The sequence below is a fragment of the Ascaphus truei genome, chromosome 6 (assembly GCF_040206685.1).
Source record: "Ascaphus truei isolate aAscTru1 chromosome 6, aAscTru1.hap1, whole genome shotgun sequence".
Taxonomy (NCBI): domain Eukaryota; kingdom Metazoa; phylum Chordata; class Amphibia; order Anura; family Ascaphidae; genus Ascaphus; species Ascaphus truei.
In genome coordinates, this window is record NC_134488.1 from 73,855,202 (window position 1) to 73,876,811 (window position 21,610).

The 21,610-nt window shown below is 43.2% G+C and overlaps 1 protein-coding gene across 2 annotated transcripts in view; it reads right to left on the reverse strand.

Annotated features, from left to right (window-relative positions):
- Window positions 1–4,521, reverse strand: part of NADK (NAD kinase) — a 79,041-nt gene extending 74,520 nt beyond the window's left edge. The window contains exon 1 of one of the 2 annotated variants that reach the window (XM_075604828.1): window positions 4,391–4,521. The gene's annotated coding sequence lies outside the window, so the exon portion shown is untranslated. Of the gene's footprint in view, window positions 1–4,011; window positions 4,115–4,390 lie in introns of those variants that run through there. The other variant, XM_075604829.1, reaches the window with a different exon arrangement.
- Window positions 4,522–21,610: the final 17,089 nt, after the last annotated feature.

Sequence of the window (21,610 nt, forward strand, 5' to 3'; positions counted from 1 at the left end):
CACCTGCTGTCTCTGTAAGTTTCCCCTCAAACCTCTTAGATTGTAAGCTCTTCGGGGCAGGGATTTCCTTTCCCATTGTCTGATTTTTGCTGCACTTATTGTATAATTATAATTCCCTGTACTGTATTCTTTGTGAAGCGCTGAGTACACTTTTGGCGCTATATAAATAAAGACATACAATACAACTACCTGGTCTATTATAAATCCCTTTTATATTTTTCTATATTCTGGAACGTTACATTTGCTTTTCATGTCACCAGAACCAGATCGTAGTGTAATACTCTGTAATAGTATACTGTACCCTATAATGGTACTCCCCTTTGTTACGTTGGAATAGTATATCCCAAAGCCACCTGGGTAATAGTTAAGTCAGAGGGTCAAATCCCTTTATGGTTTTATGAGAAAGAAAAAGATGAGGATGAATGATGAACATCGTACTGTAATTAAGTATATTAAAGCAGCAATCCCGTCTAACGAACCCCTTTTCTTTTTACAACATGGAAACCAGGGCGACTTGCATAGTTGAACCGTGCTATTTCCAGCTCCGGCAACCCCCCTGTTCTTGCGATACCGTTGCAGTTACCTGTGTTACTTCCTGTTTTTTGGGGGTTTTTTTAAGGTATTTTTAATGGCCATCCAATAGGAAGCAGCAACCAAATGGCATTTGCTGTTAACTATTGACTGGCAGGACTACAAGATTTGTTGGGCATTTTGTTTCCCCAGGAGAAAGTTTTCAAACCAGTAACTTCACCAGCAAGTATCGCAGGAACTGGGGGTCCCGGAGCTGAAAACAACAAGGTTCATCTCCGGAGTACCCCAGTTTTTCATGCTGTACAAAAAAAAAATGAAGTAAAATGAACAGCTGGGATTGCTGCTTTGACATTTCCTTATATGTCATTAACCGCGTATGTAGTGCCTAATACAATAAAAGGTTGCAAAAATACTAAATACGCGCCGTGAAAAACGCTTAACGTTATTGTTCCTAGAAAATACCATGACCGTCCCTACTAGTAAAACCCTTCTGCGCTTCCCAATGCATTGGCAGGAAAGGGTGTTCTAGTACTGCTGCAAAATCCGGGGAATGGGCAGTGCTGCGAAATCCACAGCATACAGTAGATACAAACATGTACTACGCGCGTGGTCCTACAGAATAAGAAGCAAGCTTTAGGGATTCAGAGAGATTATCTGATTGTGTAAGGAGATTAAGTGAGCATCGCGATAGGTTAGTAACGGTTAAAAAAACAGAAACAACTTAATCTACCTTTAAAGGGTCACTCCCACCTGGGACCTCCCAAACTGGCAGTGTGGCTGTTATTTAGCTGAAGAAGTCTCAGTTAGATTGTAAGCTCTTTGCGGCACGGACTCCTTTCCTAATGTTACTTTAATGTATGAAGCGCTTATTCCTATTATGTCACGTGTATTACTGCAGTAAAGCGCTATGTACATGGATACCGCTATATAAAGATATATATACATTCAAATGTCATAGATTAAGTGTAGGTAAAAGTCTTTTTATATATATATTTTTTTTCATTCTTTTTTTGTAACGTTTAATATTTTCATGATAAGCAAATACTTTAAAGGGATTTCCCAATGTTTATTTAAAGCAGCAATACAGCCCGACTATTTCTTTCCCTGAGATTACCTGAATCCAGTTGTACGTCAGAACTCACCCCGACTTCTGGGGGACACTCCAGTTCCCAAGCAGCGAGAACTTTCATTTTTTTTTAAATTTCTTTTAGAAAACGATCCCCCCCCCCCCCAAAAAAAATAAAAACATGGCTGCCGGGCTCACCAATAATCAGCTGTATTGGCCCTGAACCCACAGCCATTGTGTGTCAAAACTTCTTGATGCTCGGAGCCAAATTGATCCCCGAATGTCAGGGGACCAAGAAGCAGCTTTGGGGTTCAGGTATGATAGGGGGGGGGGACGTTAAATATCAACAAGCAGTGTGAATTACTGCTTCAATGTCTGTTGTGGTAATATCTTTCGTAATAACACTGTATGTTGGTACTAGAATCTACATGTAACTTTTCTATCACCAGTTTTTCTCTTGGGTTCTTGGTTTAGAAAGGCAATTATGACGCCATCATTAGCCAGTGAAGTGTGTAACAATAAGTATCTAATAATCCTGAATTTCACAGAACTTGGTGAAAAGAAAAACATGTGTTGCTCACAGAAGAACACAAAAAGGTACAATTTTTTAACTTTGTTTTTTTTCTTTTCTTAATTCTCAACCCGTGGAATCCTTAGAGATAACCCTGGTAGCTAGAGCTCTGGGTACAACCCTCCTAGCATTTAGAACCCCATTGCAGAAATACTTGTCTGGGAGAATAATATGCATCAGCTGTATTTGAGCTGCCGATAGAAAGCCGAAGCATCATCAGAAAATGTTGTTGCGGCTTCCTATTGGGTGACCCCAGGCCATCTGTGATATTTTAATAATTCCCTTTTAAATGCTGTTTTAGAGCAATTGAATTTTTGTGAAGAATCCAATTCAACCAATAAGCTCATTTTGTTGCCCTCTATAGGACTTCCTCTTTAATATCTTATTAATATACAACCTTGTTTGTGCACACAATTCTGTGCAAAGAAATATATATAAAGTAAATTATGTCAAATATATCTAGCTGCAGGGTTTCATTTTATCTCTGTTAAACATGCATGCTGGACTCGCTAATTCAAAGAAAACTGTCCCAGATTACTCCTCCACTCTTCATCAACCTCTCCGCCCCTCCCCAGGCTGTGGAAGGACCATTGTTGTGCTGTACATTTCTCTGGGCTTTAACACTAAATCATAATGGGTCTAAGAATAGTAGAGAGGCAAATGTGTCCTTCTCCCCAATTTTTCCAGTGTAGAGAATCGCAGGAATAAAAGTCTCATTACTTACACAGGTGCTCAATGGCTACAGGTAAAATAGTGACGTAGATCATGAGGTTGATAAAAGACACATGTCCATCGAGTTCAACCTATGTTCAATTTAGATGACAAATACTTATCATATATACAGTATATTTACAGTATATTGATCAAGAGGAAATCAAACAAAAAACACCAGGGCTACATCATTCAATGCTGTCTCCTAAGGGGGGAAAAAGACATTCCTTCCTGACTCCAATAATGGATTTCTCAATGGATCAACATACTTTCCATGTTTACTTATTTGGTATATCCCTATATTCCTTTCCTTTCTAAAAAGACGCCCAACTTTTTTTTTTTAAGATATCTACTGTATCTGCCATCAATCTCCATGGGTAATTAATTCCACATTTTAACTTACCTCATTTAAACATTTAACTTACCTCATTTAAAGTTACCACATTTAAACTTTTTTTACTAGGTAAAAAAACCTTTTCCTTTGTTGCTGGTGAAATCTCCTTTCCTTCAACCTTTAGGGATAACCCTTTGTCATTTGTGCTGCCGTTTGGATGAATAGTTCCTTTGAAAGCTCCTTGTATTGACCCGAAATATATTTGTATATAGTTATCATATCCCCTATTAGATGCCTATTTTCTAACGTAAACCAATCTAATTTAGCTAGCCTTTGTAGATAAGTTTTTATTCATCACCTTTATGCATTTGGTGGCTCGTCTCTTTACTTTTTCTAGTTCCATACTGTCTTTTTTATGGAGTGTGCAGAAACTGTACTCCATATTTAAAGTGTGGTCTGACTAATGATTTATACAGTGGCATCATTATGCTTTCTTCCCTCCGTCCATACCACGTTCAATGCAAGATAAGATTTTATTTGCCTTTGCAACTACTGCCTGACATTGAGCACAATTGCTAAGTCTGCTGTCTGCTACACTCCTAAATCCTTCTCCCATCAAGGATTGACCTAATTCAGCCCCATTTACTTTGTAAATAGCCTGTTTATTCTTGTTTCCCAAATGTATAACCTTACATTTATCTTTATTAAACCTCATCTGCTATTTACCTGCCCAAGTTTCCAATTTATCCAAGTCCTTCAGAAGCAAAAACAATAAACAAATGCCCCCAGCCTTTTTACCTGTGTGGTATCGGATATCTCTCTTGATACAGTAGCAGGTAGTCTAGTCTTGTACAGTACTTAAAGCGTGAATTGCCACAGAGTCCTTTTTCAACCAATTGCAAATACACTTGACTGAGCAAGAATTACAACATATCCAAACATTGGGTGTGCAATGTCCTGATCCATGTGAAAGGTACTAGATTGAGTTGCTAGGAAACTGGAACTGAGTTAAAGGGCATTAAGACTCTGTCTGTTTACCACCACAAGACTGCCACATATTATATGTCACAAAAGTAACATAAAGAGTAATAGTACTGTGTACAAGTTTCACATTTTGTTTCTTCTTAAAGAAGTAAATGTTAATATTGAAGAAAATTAAAAAGGGAGTTGTACTCACCAGCAAAAGGCACGTGATCCCTGTCTGAAGTATTATTTTGGGACCGCAATGCATGGATATCCACGGACATTTCAAGAGAGAGGCTACACATGAAACTCATGCAATGTTGCATTGTCATCAGACAAGGTTCCTGCCAGAAGTTTATACTGTTTGTTATAAGTAGTAACAAAGGAGGGAGAGGGAGTAGCTGGTATGAGATCTTTTATTGGACCAACAAGGAGCTGATATATTACAAGCTTTTGAACCTCTCAGGGCAGTAGCGTAGCTAGACATGCGCGGGCTCCCAGGCAAAAAAAAATCCAGGGCCCCATTAATATTAATACTGACTGCAATTTTGTTCTCCCTCCCCCATCCTTTCCCTGATCCTCTCATCATCCCTCCTCCTCATCATCATCTCTACCCCGCCTCATCACTCCCCCTCCCCATCATAATCATCATCTCTCCCTCATCCTCCTCTCCCCACCATCATCACCTCTCTCCCCCACCATCACCTCTCTCCACCATCATCACCTCTCCTCTCCCCCCCACCATCATCACCTCTCCTCTCCCCCCCACCATCATCACCTCGCTCTCCCCCACCATCATCACCTCTCCCCCCCCCCCCATGCCGCCGAATACATCTCCCCCCGCCTGTCTAAAGAGAGATGGGCCTCCGACAGGGGGAGAATGAGCCCCTTCAAGAGCATGGGTCCCCGGGCTTTGACCAGGCTATAGCAACTCCCCTGTCTCAGGGTCCTTCATCGGGTTACCCAATGAAGGACCCTGAAAGGTTCGAAAGCTTGTAACATATTGACTCCTTGTTGGTCCAATAAAAGGTCTCATACCACCTACTCCTTCTCCCTCCTTTGTTACCGAAATGGGGCATTTGGTCACGGCCATTTTGCCGCGACCAAATGGTTGCCAGCATTCGGCCAAGATGGACCCTCCGCTGCACCGATCCGCCACTGGAACTCCCGCCACCGGCCGCTTCTAAGGTAAGTCTTATTACTGTTTAGGATAGGGGTTAATTTAAGGGGTTTTAGTGTTTAGGGAAGGGTTTTTTTTGGGGGATAAAGGCCTAGGGTAGTCGGTTTTAGGGTAAGAGCTTAGAGTTGGGGGTATTAGTGTAAGGTCTTAGGATAGGGAGTTTAGGCACTTACCTTAGGGGCAAAGAGGCCAGTGGCAGCAGCAGGTTCCGGCGGCGGGGTCAGTCGCGGCGAAGCACAAGCGGCCATTTGGTCGCGGCAAAGCGGTCATGACCAAATTTGCTAGACCGCTTTGTTACGACATGGAAGAAAGGACCAACACTCCCACCCTTTTTTGTATATAGGTATATGTGAGATAAATGTCACCCTGTTGACTAACATTTGGACAAGTTATCCCCAAATGTGTTTCCCTAGGACCAACATACCTGACCAGACTAAATAAACGCTACATGAGCTGTCCTGTAGATCAGGGTTCTTCTACAGTTTCCCAAAGAGGCTGGACCAGAAAATAAATTAGGAGTAGAAGGGCCACAAGGGTATCTAATATAATTTAGGATGGATTTAAATACTTTTTTGGTCCAATAAAATGCATTGTACCACCAGTCCCTCCTTTGTTACTGCATTTAAATACTTATACATTTTTGCAAAATGTTGAAGTCTAATCATTTTTAACATCTGTGCAAATATGTGTGTATTACCTTATGTATCCCCTTGGCTACTAATCTGCCCTGCCTAACACATAAGCCCTGGTACTAGTGCAGGCTGTGTTAGGGTTAAATCTACGCCCTGCTGTAGTAAGCAGATTCCTTGAATGGCAGGGGGGTGGCATAAGGCCCGGTGGGTGAGTGAGTGACTGGGTGGGTGGGTGAGTGAGTGACTGGGTGGGTGGGTGAGTGAGTGACTGGGTGGGTGACTGGTTGGGTGACAGTGACTGGGTGGGTGAGTGACTGGGTGAGTGGGTGACAATGACTGGGTGGGTGGGTGACTGAGTGACTTTGGGTGACTGACTTGACTGAGTGACTGGGTGGGTGACTAAGTGACTGCCTAGTTGGGTGAGTGAGTTTGACTGCCTGGGTGAGTTGGGCGAATTGGGTGACTGGGTGGGTGGTTGAGTGAGTGCCGCCATTTTTTTTTTTTTTTTTTTAAATAAACTGACTCACGGAGTTTGTCGCGTGACGGCGGGGTCACGTGGGCAGTTCAGCCAATGAGAGCAATACACTCACCTGCTGCCACGCCTCTGCCACGTGTCCCTGTCACTGTGGATCACAGGCCATAGATTGCTCGGTCGACAGGCGCACATTACGCCATGCGCTCGATCGTGTGCCTACTATCTAGACCTGGTTTTCACTAAAAACTTTTCCCTCTCCGATTTCTCCATTTCCCCCTTTCCTCTCTCTGACCATCACCTCATCTCATTTTCTCTCTCTCGCTTCTCCCCTTCTCCAACTCCATCTACCCCTCATTTCTGCAGCAACCTGCGCTCTATTAACCTACCAGCCTTTGATTCCACTTTACGCTCCTCCCTCTCCTCTCTCAGTTCTGCTCCAGACCCTGACAACCTGATCAGGAACTACAACTCTGCCTTATCCTCCTCTCTTGATCTACATACCCCACTTTCTCTCTGCCATCCTCGCCCTTCTAACCCCAGACCCTGGCTAAATTCCCACACGCGCATGCTGCGTTCCTGCACTCATTCCTCTCTCACACTTTCGCAGACTTCCTTCACTACAAATGTATGCTATCCTGTTTCAACTCTGCCCTCTTTCAGGCTAAACAAACCTACTTTTCTTCACTAATCAACATGCACAAGTCTAACCTACGCCAACTCTTCTCTGTCTTTGACTCTCTACTCAAGCCGACCTCAGCTGCCTCTTCTTCTTCCTCCATCTCATCGCAGGACTTTGCTAACTATTTCAAGGTGGAATCCATACGTCAGAACATCCCCTCTCTTTCCTCCTCCCATCCTACTCTGCTTCCTAACTCTCCTCCTACCTTCCTTGACTCTTTTTCCGCTGTCTCAGAGGAGGATATGTCACTGCTGATCTCCTCTTCTCCCATTACCACTTGCCCTCTTGACCCCATTCCCTCCCATCTCCTAAAACCTCTTGGTCCTACTATAATCCCTACACTCAGAGAGTAAGAGGAAAGAAAGAATCCCTTTAATGTGGCACTAGAAGAAATACACCCTAATTAAAACTTAACTTTATTATAACTGATTAAAATAAATTGTTTGGAGAAACCACATACATAAAACAAACATACAAAAATGTATTTAAAAGACGGAGAGGTGTGATAGGGTGTTTAGTGGAGGTGTAATTATATATACATACCTCTCTATTAATACTTAATAAACCCTAGAATTTGGGTGATCTCTATACTAAATAGGTATAGGTACATATATATCTTTCCCCTTGAACCAAAGCAATGGAAAGAGGTAAAAGCAGATGAATGTGCTTAACTATTAGATGGAATGGTGAGGCTGAGTATAATGGTGGCTGAGTTGAAGCAGCCACTACATACCTCACTGGGTATATCAAGAATATACTGTTGTAAGCTCTATTGCGACCAGTCTGTTGTGAGACCAGCCACATTCACTGCTGATATATATTAGATCAACCCTAAGGTCTGAGTGCTCTTGCTGCCCACGGACGCAGTCTACGAAGCACTCAGACAGTGTATGGCCCACACCTCACCGATGAGCCGACGTCACGTGACGGTGACGTCAGACGTACCTTACACTCACACACATTTTTAACTCCTCCCTCTACACTGGTACCTTTCCCTCCTCCTTCAAACATGTAACAGCTATACCATTACTCAAGAACAGCAAGCTTGACCTTACCAATCTTTCCAACTATCGACCTGTCTCCCTCCTGCCTTTTGCCTCTAAACTCCTTGAATGTCTTGTATTTTCTCGCTTGCTCCACTTTCTCAACACCTATTCTCTCCTTGACCCTCTACAATCTTACTTCCGCACTGCTCACTCCACTGAAACAGCCCTCACTAAAATAACTAATGACTTCCATGCTGCCAAAGACAGAAGTCATTACACCCTGCTCATATTACTTGACCTCTCTGCAGCATTTTACACCATGGACCACCCTCTTCTCCTTCACATTCTTCATACTCTTGGTATTTGTAACAAAGCTCTATCCTGGATCTTCTCTTTCCTCTCCCATCATACTTTCAGTGTCTCTTCTGCTAACACCTCCTCCTCTATCGATCTCTCTGTGTGGGTACCCCAGGGACCTGTCCTGGGACCTCTCCTCTTTTTTCTGTACACACATGCTCTAGGTGACCTAATCACATCTCTTGGGTTTAAATATCACCTCTATGCTGACGACACACAAATTTACTTTTCAACCTTTGACCTTACACCTGCTGTACAGACCAAAGTTTCAGAATGTCTCTCTGCGATATCATCCTGGATGACCCTCCGCCGACTTAAACTTAATATGGCAAAAACAGAGCTCCTCATACCTCCTACCAAACCTGGCCCTTCTACCTCCTTCCACATTACTGTTGGAAGTACTGTCATATACCCAGTAGCACAAGCACACTGCCTGGGGGTCACACTCGAGTCCTCTCTCACATTCTCCTCTCGCATTCAAAAGGTAGCTACAACCTGTTATTTTATCCCCTGCAATATTACAAAGATACGCCCTTTCCTCTGTTGCTCGACTGCTAAAACGCTGACACAGGTCCTCATTCTCTCCCGTCTTGATTACTGTAACCTCCTGCTGTCTGGCCTTCCTGCCTCTCACCTGTCTCCCCTACAATCTATCCTAAATGCTGCTGCCAGAATCACTCTACTCTTTCCTAAATCTGTCTCAGCATCTCCCCTGCTGAAATCACTCTCCTGACTTCCTATCAAATCCCGCATCTCGCACTCAATTCTCCTCCTCACGTTTAAAACTTTACACTCTTCTGCCCCTCCTTACATCTCAACCCTAATTTCTCGTTATGCACCATCCCGACTCTTGCGTTCTGCTCAAGGATGTCTTCTCTCTACACCATTTGTATCTAAAGCCCTATCCCGCCTTAAACCTTTCTCACTGATTGCCCCACACCTTTGGAATGCCCTTCCCCTCAATACCTGACTAGCACCCTCTCTATCCACCTTTAAGACCCACTTGCTTAAAGAAGCATATGAGTAGCACCGTGGCTTATACTATACACGATACATAAAGCTTGGGCCCCTGCAGACACACTTACCAGAATGCCCTCCTACTGTCTCTGTACGTTCTTCCTACCTACCAATTAGACTGTAAGCTCTTCAGAGCAGAGACTCCTCTTCTGAAATGTTACTTTTATGTCTGAAGCACTTATTCCCATGATCTGTTATTTGTATTATTTGTCACGTGTATTTCTACTGTGAAGCGCTATGTACATTAATGGCGCTATATAAATAAAGACATGCATTACATTACATATCCGCGGCCTAAAATAGACACATGAATAATCACAGGTGTCCTGGGAGACTATTTAGACAGGACTGAAACTAAATATAATCACATAACTTCACATAAGGAGTTAAATCTGGTTGTGAAAATGATATAGAGCAAGAGTGCTCAAGTACAGTCATCAGGGGCTACGGAAAGGCTGGGTTTTACAATAACTCCCGTTCTGAAATACGTTCTGGGGTTCTGCAGTGACATCTTGTGGTCGAAGCCTGTAAATGCAACCATTACATGTTTCAGATTGTGGTACAGACTTCTGGTAGTTGTGTTGGTTGGGAAGAGATGTAGGTCTAGTGCAGATTGTGATACATTTTGATGGGTGGAATTTGCATTGGAAACAAACAAAAATGACTTCAAACATTTTGTTTTACTTTTCGGCACTCAGAAATGTTATAAATCTGATTAAACGTGCATCGTCTATGTTAGGCCGTGTCCATGCTGGCGCTAACAGCGCTTGGCACTTGGCGCGATCAGCACAATCAATTTAAATCTCGTACGCACATATACGCTCGTGGGCGCTTGCCGAGACAGATTAAATTGAGTTTGAGGCACGCTGAGGGGTCACATGACCTCCTCAGCCAATCAGCGCCAGTCACTGTTTAGGCCACTTCCACCCCCCACCCTCCGCTCGCACTTACCTAAAAAGTTTCCGGACAGCCCAAAGCTTATGTTTGGCGAGTTGGTGACGTCACCACTCTCAAGCATGAGCGCGTTCCACGGCACGGGGGACGCAGCCTTAGTCTGTCAGCTTACATCTGCATCGTCCCAAAGGCGGACGTCTGAAAGGGTTCCCCAAGAGCGGCTCCCTTCTGCACAGAACCAGTGTGCGAAGGGTTAACATCTGGGCTTGCTTTCTGTGTGTTCCCTCAGCCCCGCCCTCTGCAATGTTTATAGTCCTGGACAAAGAACTTTCATAGCACAGCTGAATTAATTGAGAAACCTTCGGCCTACATCTGTGTCACCCCAAAGGCGGCAGCCAAAAGGTGTCAACTGTTTCCTGATGTCTGTTAATGTTACAGCTGCTCTGTTACAATACGAAACGCACCAACCTTCTCACCCCCTGTACCTTATGTTTCCACGTACCCTTCCTTATAGATTGTAAGCACGTTGAGGCAGGGCCTCTTCTAACACAACACATTGCAAGCCTATCCTACCTCTTCTAACACAACACATTGCAAGCCTATCCTACCTCTTCTAACACAACACATTGCAAGCCTATCCTACCTCTTCTAACACAACACATTGCAAGCCTATCCTACCTCTTCTAACACAACACATTGCAGGCCTATCCTACCTCTTCTAACACAACACATTGCAAGCCTATCCTACCTCTTCTAACACAACACATTGCAGGCCTATCCTACCTCTTCTAACACAACACATTGCAAGCCTATCCTACCTCTTCTAACACAACACATTGCAAGCCTATCCTACCTCTTCTAACACAACACATTGCAAGCCTATCCTACCTCTTCTAACACAACACATTGCAAGCCTATCCTACCTCTTCTAACACAACACATTGCAAGCCTATCCTACCTCTTCTAACACAACACATTGCAAGCCTATCCTACCTCTTCTAACACAACACATTGCAAGCCTATCCTACCTCTTCTAACACAACACATTGCAAGCCTATCCTACCTCTTCTAACACAACACATTGCAAACCTATCCTACCTCTTCTAACACAACACATTGCAGGCCTATCCTACCTCTTCTAACACAACACATTGCAAGCCTATCCTACCTCTTCTAACACAACACATTGCAAGTCTATCCTACCTCTTCTAACACAACACGTTGCAAGCCTATCCTACCTCTTCTAACACAACACATTGCAAGCCTATCCTACCTCTTCTAACACAACACATTGCAAGCCTATCCTACCTCTTCTAACACAACACATTGCAAGCCTATCCTACCTCTTCTAACACAACACATTGCAAGCCTATCCTACCTCTTCTAACACAACACATTGCAAGCCTATCCTACCTCTTCTAACACAACACATTGCAGGCCTATCCTACCTCTTCTAACACAACACATTGCAAGCCTATCCTACCTCTTCTAACACAACACATTGCAGGCCTATCCTACCTCTTCTAACACAACACATTGCAAGCCTATCCTACCTCTTCTAACACAACATATTGCAAGCCTATCCTACCTCTTCTAACACAACACATTGCAAGCCTATCCTACCTCTTCTAACACAACACATTGCAAGCCTATCCTACCTCTTCTAACACAACACATTGCAAGCCTATCCTACCTCTTCTAACACAACACATTGCAAGCCTATCCTACCTCTTCTAACACAACACATTGCAAGCCTATCCTACCTCTTCTAACACAACACATTGCAGGCCTATCCTACCTCTTCTAACACAACACATTGCAAGCCTATCCTACCTCTTCTAACACAACACATTGCAGGCCTAGAAGTTTGGGCTTCTAGCCATGGGTCCCAGGTCTTATGAAACTTTTTAGTAGTGTGTCTCAGGAAGGCTGATATTCTCTCCATCAGCACTACTTCCCCTAATCTGTTTATGACCATCTGTTTGGAAGGGGGTGATTGGCACTTCCAGGCTGCCGCTATTGCGCATCTGGGGGCCGTCAGGATATGTGAGATTAGGCGTTTGGTCTGGGAGTTGGTTTTCTCGGTCGGCTTGGCTAGAACATACACCAGAGGGTCAAGAGGGATGATCAGGCAAGTAGTGGCTTTGATGATCTCCTGTACCATTCCCCAGTACCTCTGTATTGCTGGGCATTCCCACCAGATGTGGACCATGCTGCCCACCTGCCCACACGCCCTCCAACATTGGTCTGAGGTTTCTGGGAAGATCCAATCTGGGTTTTAATCTTGAGGGCGTTAGGTACCATTGATAGATTATTTTATAAATGTTTTCTTTTATAATTGTGCAGATGGATGTTTTGGTCGCATTATCCCAAATGTCCTCCCAGTCTTCCCAGTCGATTTCAGTTCCTAAGTCGTTGGCCCATTTGACTATGTATCTGTGAGCCGGGGTATTCCCTGCCGCTTCCAGCATTGATGAGCCTTAATGCTGATCCTGCTAGGGTCTGAAATTACTTTGACTACCTTAAATGGTACATTTTGTTTGATAAGGATAGCTACTCCTCTTTTTTTTACTATTGAAAGATGAGAAGTAGGCCGTTGGGAAGCTTTTCTTAAATGTATTAGGTGGGTCCTGTGTGTTAAAATGAGTTTCTTGGAGGAAAATTATGTCTCCTTTTATTCTTTTAAGCTCTTGAAGAGCTAATCTTCCCTTTCTATTGCAGTGGAGGCATTTTACATTGAATGACACAATTTTGACTAGTGGTGGGTTAGCCATCAGATAGTAGTGTTGGGGATTGTATCGCTTGGGCCCCTTCTGTCTTGGGACAGGCTCTGGTGTGGTCTACTGGACTGAAACAAGCTTGGCGTGTGGCCGAGAGGTTAGGTAGTCCAGATTTGAAGAGACTTGGTAACATGGGTGAAGTTGCGGGATTAGAAGGGGGAGATGAGCTTATCATCTTTAATAGCGGTGGGAGACTTAGGTTGGGGGGGAGGTGATGGGGCGTGGGACACACCCAAAAACTTTAACGCCAGACAGAACAGTGTCTGGAGGAATGCGGGTTGGATTCCAGAGAAGGACTCGAGGTACGAGGCCCTCATATCCTCTGTAAGATGTGAAACTATTTCATATAGATTTCAACTGTTTGTTTCCTTTTATAATTCATTTTTTTTTTTTACCCTAAAAACCTTTATTTACCGATCTGCGCTGTTTGTTGCATTTCTCTCATGTATTGAGGTACATTTCTCCTGAATTACCCACACAAGCAAGACTTTGCTGCAGTTTTGGAGTCGCTCTTTTATTCCCAGCACACTGTGAGTAGGCGCTTCATACGAGCCAGGACTCTTATCATCCAGAATCTTCACAAGACACCTGCATTTTATATCGATATCGTTTCTGTTTTTCCCGTGGATTTTCTCCCATGCCCCCCCCCCCCCCCCCCCGAATCGCATCCTGGTAAAACATTCTATAAATAAATAAAATAAAAGATACGGTGTCAGTGACACTGCTTATTCTATGTATATTTAAACCGTGTGCGGTGCGAAATGTGCAGGGCGATGTGCAGCCGCATGCCAAGCCTGTTGTTGCTTTTTCTAATGATTTTAAATTATGGAACGAATAAGTGTTATGCTTTTCTTTTAACATGACGACGGGTGATGCTGTTCCTTGAAGCACGGTCAAACAATGTGTTGTTATAAATGCTTCATCAAAAGGAAATGACTGAGTCCGACTTCCTCCAGGGATTTGTCTAAAAATATAGTTTTGTTTTTCAGTTTTTAAAATGTGACTTTTTCCCTAGCAGAAAGCCCAGCTCAGACCAGGCAGCAAGGATTAAAAACGGCATGAACAGTATAGAGCAGGGGGCACAAACTTTTTCCCTGCGCCCCCCTGCCGGCGGTCATTTCACCTCCGCGCCCCCCCTCGCCCCGGCTCCGGCGTCATGACGTCACGTTGCCATAGCAACGGGACGTCACATGATCTCGCAGTGTCATTTGATGCCGCGTTGCTGTGTGGAGCCAAGGTAAGTAAAGTTTTGCAGAGGCCCTGCAGCTCCCCCCGGCACTTAATTTAAGTGCCTTCGGAAAGCGCGCAAGGCCTCTGTAAACTGCGCCCCCCCCCCCCTGCAGGCAGTCTCTCGCCCGCCAGTGGATGCAGCCTGTGATATGAGCTTTAAGTAACCCCTAACTCTCCCAAATACTCAAAACAAAAACGCTACAAAATTAGGTAGACGCAACAAAACTGATGCAAATCATACTGACACATTGATGTTGGAGCTTGCCATGTAAACACTGCTCTGTAATGACTGATTACAGATGCACAGTAAGTGTCCAATTGGACATCTGTGAGGAAAAACATGTTTGTGCCTCTGATTTCTGTACTGAAATGTTTTTTTTTTTTTTGTTTTTTTAAACAATCAATAACTTGGGTTTTTTCACTAAACAACATTTCCCATGAGTGATCATAACCAGACATTCATGCGAATGGGCATTAACAATTGCTAAAGGTGATCCAAGAGTGGGGTTTGCTATGAAATCTAGACATTAAAAAAGTTATGGTGGGTAAAAAAAAGTGACAAAAACTCTCCACCCACCGTACAGAAAATAAAAATACCACGTGTGGTGCATTTGCATGTCTCAGACAGGTCTGCAACCCGGTCTTTCCCCATTATCGCTTGGTAAACAGTGCTTCCACTGCAGCCAGGGATTCTGGGTAATGACATGCAAAGGAGCCCAGTGTGTCACTCTTTACTTCTCATCCATTTTAACATAGACCCAAATGAGCTTATGCCTGCCGCATTACACAGTGGTATTTTTATTTACAGGGGTTTTGTCACTTTTTTACCCACCATAACTTTTTTTAGGTCTGGTTAAAGTACCAGCGTCACGCACGTGACCAAACTCGTACTGATGAGACCCAAAAGGTTGAAACAGCTGTCTGTGAGTAGGGTTACTTACTGGCTATGCACTTCTTAAACCCAGGCTGTGCTGAAAAGCTGTGTAATACGGCAGGCATAAGCACATAGGGGTCCGTGTCAAAATGGATGAGCAGTAAAGAGTGACACTATGAATACTAGAAATCTGATGAGGTGCAATTCAAGAACACAGCTTTGTGTAAAATATATGCTATAGAACGCTGCCGTGAGGAGAGCAATTGTGCTTCTGAATGTATTGGGCTGTTTTATTATCACAATTTTAGATGCCTGGGTTGTCAAATCAAATCAGTGATCAAACCAAAAGTGGTCGCTGTGATCAGATTAAATCAACTTTTCACCTAGTGACTTATGTACCATTTTATTCATAGTCCTCTTGTGTGAACAAATATATTGTGCTTGAATGATTTATCATCAGCACTAAATTTAAAATGAGTAAATGAATATGTATGTATTGCCCGTGGGGAAAGTTTACAATGCAGTATACAAGAGTCCCCTACTTGCCTGGTGAAAAAAAGAATTATGATTTGCAGGGCGAACAATATTTGGATTTGTATCTGAATGCCACTTAGGAGCTGCAGAGATCTCAGCTGGTGTAGGTCTCTCACAATGAAACTACGGGTTGCTGTTCCACCATCTGCCTCATCAGTAGTAATTCACCTTAGTCTTTTGTGCCATTCTAAAGCTGTTCCATTAAAAGCAGGAATCCTATTCCCCGAGAGCCTGCTCAGTGTGAGAGAGTAGCCTGCCTGCCCCAGAATGATGTCACTGCACAGCACTAACCTGAAGCAGCGGCTTCATGAATAATTAAGGATAAATATTTATGTTCTAAGTTAGGGAATAATATTTATGGGAAAGGCCAGCATGTGGTTTCGCTCTCTACAAATAGGTCAGGGTTGCTTTCTGCCCATATAATACATTTTACTTGTTCGGTTTTTTTGAAGGATAGAGTTCAGACACCAGAATGCACCATTTGTGATCACTTCCCACAATGAAATCTTGAATGAGCTGTTATGGTACTATTGGGAGGGGGGGGAGAGGGGGGGGGCTGAGTACCACTACTTTGTTCATTTTTATTTACAAACCTTCAATACCACTATTTGTAAATAAGGTAAATATTACCCAAAACGGTCTCTGATGTGAATTGCTATAGGACACTGGACTACTACATTTGATGTGACACCGCATCTTGAAGGATCGCATTGTATCTCTGTGCTTTCTTGCACAATAGCTACATATAAGTATTCGGCCGCTCCTCCTTCTCTTACCGTGCACCCCAAAACTGGAACAACCTACCAGAGACTCTTACATCCACCACCAGTCTAAGTTCTTTCAAATCTAAGGCTGTCACACATTTTAATCTGGTCTGTAACTGTTTTATACGCCTATAATATATATTATCTCTAACTGTGCATGTAATGTCTTGTATATAATGTATACCCTGCTCATTATGTAACTGTATTTGTAAACATGTATTATTTATCTTAACTCTGTGCCCAGGACATACTTGAAAACGAGAGGTAACTCTCAATGTATTACTTCCTGGTAAAATATTTTATAAATAAATAAATACTATAGGAGGCAATCAACAGGAAAATAGGTGCGATCCCACCATAGTCCCATAAATAACACTCTACCTCTAGGCGAAAGTTCTGCACAACAAGGTCTAATAGACCAGCCTGATGTGTTCAGCGCTAGACCCGGCACTTCTTCAGAGGTGGGATCGCGTCCACATTTCCAGATCTTAAAAGACCAATCCCTCCTAGGACCAAAGTGTACTAATTCCAGTGACATGCTTAAGGGGTCTCATCTAGGTAATTGATAGCTTTTTATTTTATAAAACATAGTGGTTTATTGGACATCCGTCAACAATGCTTCACAGACATTGACATTTGACTGGTAACTCGTGGCAAATAATAATATGTAGGGTCTCATCCCCTTTGTAGCTCTCACACCTACTCTGGGGATGTACTTGGCTTGTTACCCGCATTAAGGGTTAAACTGTCCGCCTCTGGGATAGCGTTAGTGATGTCCCATGTTAAATGGACGTCTCTGCTATACACTTCAGGTTGCTGAGTTAGGAACCCGTTACTGTGTACCGCATAATTCTTCCATACTTATCTGATCAGGATTGCACTAGGGACCTTCCGGTTGGGCCGACCCAAACACACTCCAGAGTTACCAACATTGAGAACTAAAATCATGCTTCCTCCTGTTCAATAGTGAGAACACTCTCGGACCCATACTACTGGCGCGTACTTAAAAGGACATGTCCCTGAACTGAAAACAACAAAGGGTGACAGGACACATCTTAGTACATTCATCTATTCACACAAACCTATTTACAGGACTCAAGGTGAGGCCTCAGTCTGAACTCTGAAGAACTTGTTTTTAGAAAATTGGGTGGCTCTATATCCTTCTATATCCTTAAGGTGACATCACTTGTAACCAGATATACTGGGTAGTGGCTCTTCCTTCTGCAGTCATACTACATCACATGATGAGCAGGGGCTATTCCCCTCCGATTAGGACATGGTGGGATAAGGGTAAATAGATAACACTTGATTAACAAACACTTACTCATGCAGAGTCCTCTAAGAAATTCAATTTGCCTAAAAAAATGAAAGAAACAGTACACACAATATGGTATATACATACATACACACACACGAGACCTTGTTGATAGAAATTAGCAGTGGAGGTAAAAGTACAAAGAAAATGTTTGTAGGGATATGCTATAAACCACCATATATATGTGAGATTGAGGAAGCTAAAATGTTTTTGCAAATGGAGAAGGCATCAAACCTGGGTGATGTTTGCATAATGGGTGATTTTAATTATCCAGACATAGACTGGAGCAATGAGATTAGCATTACAAAAAAGGAAACAGGTTTTTGGGGGTGTGTAACAGGTGAATAATCCCTGTTCAAGTAATGTGCCTTTAATCTAGCAGTGTGGTGGTTAACTGCTGGTAGTCAATTAATAAACACCACCTGCCTGATTTAGATTGCTTACAAAAGCCTGTCTTGTGAGACAGGAAGTGACTCCTTAGCTCACTTGTGGGCTGAACCTTGGAGACAGAGCAGTGGTTCTTGAGTCTCCCAGGAGAGACTGACCAAGAGAACACAGATCTCTGGAGCTGACAAATAAGACTTCTAAACCTGGATGCTGATATTTTCTGTGCATGCACGGGTGCGGTTCCAGGAAAGCAGAGAAGCTTACTCTACAGCAGCTAACAGATAAGACTTTCATTTTTAAGAGACTTCTTATATCTGCTTATCTCATGCTATGTGTTTGGGGCTGGGAGAAATGCTTAACTAAGGGAGATGTGAATTAATTGCATAGGATTTCACTAGAAATACTCCCAAGTGAATAGAAGCTTTGTTCCCCCCCCCCCTGTGTTTGGATGATTTCCTGATGAAAAGGAAAAGGCACAATAAAGCCTTATTATAATTTCACCTTATAAAAGTCTCCAATTGTGTACCTCTATGAACGTCCGTCTACATATGGTGTCCGAAGTGAGATGAGAGGTGTCTTTGAAGTTAAAAAGGACCGGAGATTTTTATGTGAAATTTTTTTGTTATGCTTTTTGCCTACAAACAGTCTGAGCAACTTAGAAAAAAAAAACCTCATGCAGCAGAGATCAGAGTTAAAGGGAAACTTACACTGCACTGAAACTTACAAAACCACAGATGGACTCTTTGCCCCAATCCCAAGAGAAGAGAGACTGCTGAAACAGCTAAACCTTATTTTGCCTATCACAAAGTGTAATATGGTCATTGAAATAAGGGTTTTGCCTTCCAGCCATAGTCAGGGTTCAAGAAGTGAGTCAGCCCTTAAAAAGGGAAATGTGTTTGTTGTTTTCAAAAGTTTCGCTGAAGCAGTGAATACAGATGGTGACCCACGAGTGGTACTGATTTTGCAAATAAAGGTTGCCACACCACATAGGGCTACCAGCTGGGAATGGAGTATATGCAGAAAAGTGTGAAAATTGATACAAGACTGTGCTGAAGCAGGGGAATTTTTAGCAAACAAATGCTGAGTGTAAAATTGCCCTATAGGGGAAAAAGGGATTTCTGAACTGTGTAAAAGGTATTTCAAAAGCCAATTGCTGAGTGTTGAGTCACCCTGCCGGGAATGAAAGAAATAGTCCACTGCAAATAATGGTTTTTTTTCTGCAAGTAAAAAAGTCTGCCTATATATATCTTGGGAGCAAAACCCGAAGTGTGAATGCCATAATACCCAAAGATGAGACTGAAAATTACTGAACTCAGGCAGAAAACCAAATTCTGTTGCTGAAGCGGAGAGATTGCACCTAGCAAGTAAATGGTGTAAAGCAAATAGACTTTTTTTTACCTAGCAACTGCACATCTTGTATACCTGATAAGAGAAAATGCATGCACAGTACTGCTGATATTGAAAAAAAAAAAAATACCCAAGAAAGAAAAGTCTACAGAGATGCCTGTGAGAGCTACGACCTCTACCAGCAAAATATGCCCATCTGTAGGACTACCACAATTGGGGGTTCTAGCAAATACAGTGGCAACAGCTGCAATAGTGCCTCCTGAGGTCAGGAAGAAAATTACACCTGATAGCCTAAAAATGGAGGACAAGATGCAGCGTTCCTGTAATGAACCCTACCCCACGGAAGAATGGCCCTTCCAGTCCAATAAAGAGGAAGACATCTCTTATGGGGAACCCGAACTGAGTCACACCCACAAAACACCCCAAGAATGGTGGGGGTGCCTGAACTCGGCACGAACAGAAAAGACCGCTCCCTTTGATGACGAATATTTTTAGCCGGAGACAGAGCGGGAGCAGTGGATCACCGAATATTTCCATCAGCTATTACAGTTGCAAGAAAAGCCGGGTGGATCCAGTGACGCTGCAAAAATTTCAAATAAAGGAGACCCCAGTATTCCTGATGGGACGGAGTCATCAAAAAAAAAAAAGCGGAAAAAGAAAAAGAAAATGGGTTCTTCACTTATCGTGGAAGGAACAGACACGTCCGCAGATCCTGTGGAGGAAAAGGGGGGCCGAGTTGCCCTGCAGCCTAGAGAAAATGGAGAATTCGTTCCGCGGTTAACTGAATATCCAGAGGGCCCAAGGCAGAAGTCGTGTACCCCAAAGAAGTGTCTGTCCGGTGCCAACAGTGAGGAACCCTTAACCAACCATCCCAGGGAAGTGGAGCCGGAACCAGTGAGTGACGATCCCTTGACCAACCCTGAAGATGCCCTGAAAAATGCCAGGCATTACTGTGATATGCTCCGTGAACAATTGAAACAAAAGGAAGATGGTTACACAGAGCTACAGAAAAATAACGTGAAGCTACAGGAATATGTGCTCGCAATGTACTCTGCAGCCAGGACAGAATTGGATGATCTCAAGACTAAGCTAGATACTGCAAATGCTACTATTTCCACCATGAATGAAAAGCAGAGCCAATCTGATAAAATGGTGGCTACGCTAAAGCGGAAGTATGAGGAGGCACTGAAGCAGATGACAGTCTTCCAGCAAGAGGTTCACACTCTTCGAATAGAGCTGAATGCCTCACAACAGGAGGTCAACAGTGTCCGGATAGAGGTGGACGTATCTCAGAAAGAGGTTCAGACACTCCGCAGAGCACTGGATGCCTCACATCATGAGACCAACAGCTGCCGCACAGACCTGGAAGTTTCCAGAAAGGAACTACACAGTCTCACTGAGGAGCTGGACATTGCTAAAGAAACTATTGCCAATCTTAATACAAATCTCCAAGTCTCCCAGAAGGAGCTTCAGACCCTCAACCTAGAGAAGGATGTCTCACGCCAGGAGACTGTCAGTCTCAAAGCAGATGTGCGTAAATGGAAGGAGGACTGCAAAGAGGCCCTGAATAATACAGAGACTGAAAAAGGAGAACATTTAAGATTACAAAGAAAAAACGTAAAACTCAAAGAACAAAATTTTAATTTGACAAACGACGTCAAGGAAAAAAATGAAAAGCTGCACGAGCTTAAAGAAATAAATAGACTTTTGGAAGGTGAGAAGTTTGAAGCAGAGCACCGACTGCAGAACCAACTGCATGGTCTGCGTACGCACCTCAAGAAGGCAGAGGAGAAGCAGCGAACTCTGCAGGATGACAATCTGCAGGCTGTTAAAGAAATTCAAGTGCTGCAGGAACGTCTGATGACCCAGTATGTCCCCGCAAAGCAGCATGAGAAACTGAAGGCTACCCTGAGCATCACCAAAGCAACGCTAAAAGCCAAGCTTTGAACCCAGGTGACACGACACAAAAGGGAGCACAAGAAG